Source organism: Pteropus vampyrus, unplaced genomic scaffold, assembly GCF_000151845.1.
Source record: "Pteropus vampyrus isolate Shadow unplaced genomic scaffold, Pvam_2.0 Scaffold289, whole genome shotgun sequence".
In the NCBI taxonomy this organism is placed as follows: Eukaryota; Metazoa; Chordata; class Mammalia; order Chiroptera; family Pteropodidae; genus Pteropus; species Pteropus vampyrus.
Window position 1 is genome coordinate 134,821 of NW_011889070.1, and position 2,719 is coordinate 137,539.

Genomic DNA, 2,719 nt, shown 5'->3' on the forward strand with positions numbered 1-2,719 from the left:
CCCCCACTTCCTGCCCCGCCGCCGCCCACGAAAGTTACGGAGGGCTGGGTCCCCGGCCCGCAGATTTACTCCCTGGGCGCCCGGTCTTGGGGGAGATCTGTGCTCGGGACTAGCGCCCTCGTTTATGGAGTGAGAGCGGGGTCGCAGTCTCTGCGTCCCTCGCGAGTTCCGCTCCTGAAGATCGGGCGGTGGCCTCTATCGCGACGGGCGCCTCCGCATGGCCCCTCGTGGAACACAGACTCGGGGCGGGGGCGGGAGTCGACTGGGCAGAGGCCTCCCACGCCCCCTTGGCCGGTCAGCTGCCCTCCCGGGGCATAACTGGAGGCTGGGGGCACAGCGGTGGGGTACCCGCCCAGAGCTCCGTCCCTATCTGCCACCTTGGCCTGCCCGGCAAGAAACCCCCAGACCCCCCAAACAAAGACCGGGAGTCCCCTGCTTAAAGCCTAGAGGCCGCTCCGGCCAGTCGCAGCTGCCCAGATGGCAAATCGTGGCATCCGAGGTGGATTTTGTGAGATAAGTAAGTGCGGGCGAGGAAAGGGGATGAGGCCTGGCCGGCCGGGTGGCGCCCGCCCCCGTGCTGGCTGCGGGGTCCGCTGACCTTGGCCTGAACTCTTTCCTGGGCCACGCCCTGGAGGGAGGGCAGTGTTCTCAGCAGCTGGTCTCCTGCGGCAGTAGGAGGGCTTCAGCGACATAAAGAGCCCATCTGGCGATGAAATGGTGTCCCCAGCCGTCAGGAGCCCCTTGATTCCCATCTCTGATGTACTGGGCAGCCCTAGACAAGTCTGAACCCTGATCTGTCCTGGAGTCTGAGTGTGGGGTGACCAATCTCAGAGGGGCCACCGCCCTGGACTCTTGTGATTGAGCCCTGTACCTGTGTGAGCTGGGACACACTGGGACACGCGTGGCCCAGTCCCCCTCTTCCTTTGGCATTTCTGGTGCTGGAGCCAGAGCAGGGTGACACCTTCACCTCATTTGGAACCCAGAGAGAGTCCCGTGGGCCCTCTGTTCTGAGAATTGGCCTCTGCAGAGTCAGACTTGCTCCTTCGCAAACCGAGGTGGAAGCAGGGCCCTCGGGCCAGGGTCTGGCCCAGGGAGAGAGGTGGGGGAGGAGCTGGCCTCCCAGGGCCTGCGGGGAGTGGCCCCGGCCAGAGTAAAATCAGGCCAAGTGCCCAGCGGGCTCTACGTTCCTGTCCAGCATCCTTCCTCTGAGGAAACAGGGTGTGGCACCTTGGAGAACATGCTCAGGAGGGAATCTGCCTGCGGGGAGGAGGGGGGGGGTCTGCCTTCCTTGCCTGAGACAAAAGCAAACATTCTGCAGCCCTGAGAAATTGCAAAGTGAGGGACAGAGCCTGAACCCCAGCCCCTCCAGCCTCCACTCGGAGAGGCTGCGCAGGCACCTTCCGCTAGCACTGCCCCGCCCCTCCCCTGTAGAGTGGAGAGCGCCCCACCATACCCGGCAGAGTCGCTTGTGAAGAATGAACAGGACGAACTACCCAGAGGCTCTGCACCATGCTTGGTGCCGAATGCAGCTCCCACAGCCCCTCGCTTGGGATGCCCTCTTCCTGGTGCCCCATAAAGGCCTGTGTCTATGTCTCTCTCCCACAGGTAGCGCCCTCAGCAAGAAAAGGACCTCTGTCCTCACTGCCCTTGGCCATCCTGCTGGACAGAGAACCAACCAAGGTGATGAGCCGGGGGCTGGGGCACAGGCCCCCTTGTCAGCCAACAACGCAGACAGTCATCTGCTGCCCCCTGGTGGGTGTGGAGGGCACTGTCGCCGCCTGCCTGCCCCGTGTTGGGCCACACTTTTGCCCAGCTGTCTGGGGAAGAGCCGAGTCAGCAGACCCAGACCTCCCCGCCGTGCGGTCCTGACCCAGTCACAACACTTCCCTGAGTCCCAGTTCCCTAACCTGGACGATGGGGACATTCACCACCCTGTGTTCCTCCCAGGGTCCTAGGGAGGCTCCGCGGGCAGGCTGGGTGTGAGTGAATGATGGAAACTTGATGGAAAACTCTCTTCCAAACACTTGCTGTGTGTGTATCATGAGCAGGTCCGGACTGGGTCAACTCAGCATATTTCAGGAAGAGGAGACACCGTCCCACAAAATCTCCCCGCCATACACATACTCTGGGACTCAGAGCTGTTTGCCAGGACTAACTGTGACACACGCCTGGGGCGGTGGTTCCCATGGCACTCCGGAGATGGCCCCCCGGAGAGGAGCCCACAGACTGCACATGCGCAGTACCCCCGGAGCCCGCCTTTTAGCCGGGTCAGCTTAAGACGCCCGTTTTCTTTAGGGAGGGAGGCCCCGTGCTAAGTACAGGACAGTCTGCAGGAGAGGCGTGAGGCAGGGGGATCCCTATCCAGGAGAGCAGATGAAATCCAGGGGGAAGAGGTGTCAGGACCAGCCACATACCCCAAAGTATGGAAGGAGGGTCACAGGCCACCTCCGCACCTGCCACCTGCACCACCCTGGCCCCTTCGGACTGTCCTAAGCCACCAGCCAGGATGCAGTGAGCCTTGGTGAGGCCCCGTCTCTCCTGCCCACAGGGAGTCCTCCCCAAAGGCAAAATCTAACTTCTTCCTGTGCCAGTCGCCGGTGACCTCATCTCCTGCAGCACGGCAGTCCCTCCCAGCATGCCCTCGCCCCAGAGCCTTTGCACTGGCCATCCCAGCAGAGGGGCCCCTGGCTCACCCCCTCGCGTTCTCCTTGACCCCCCC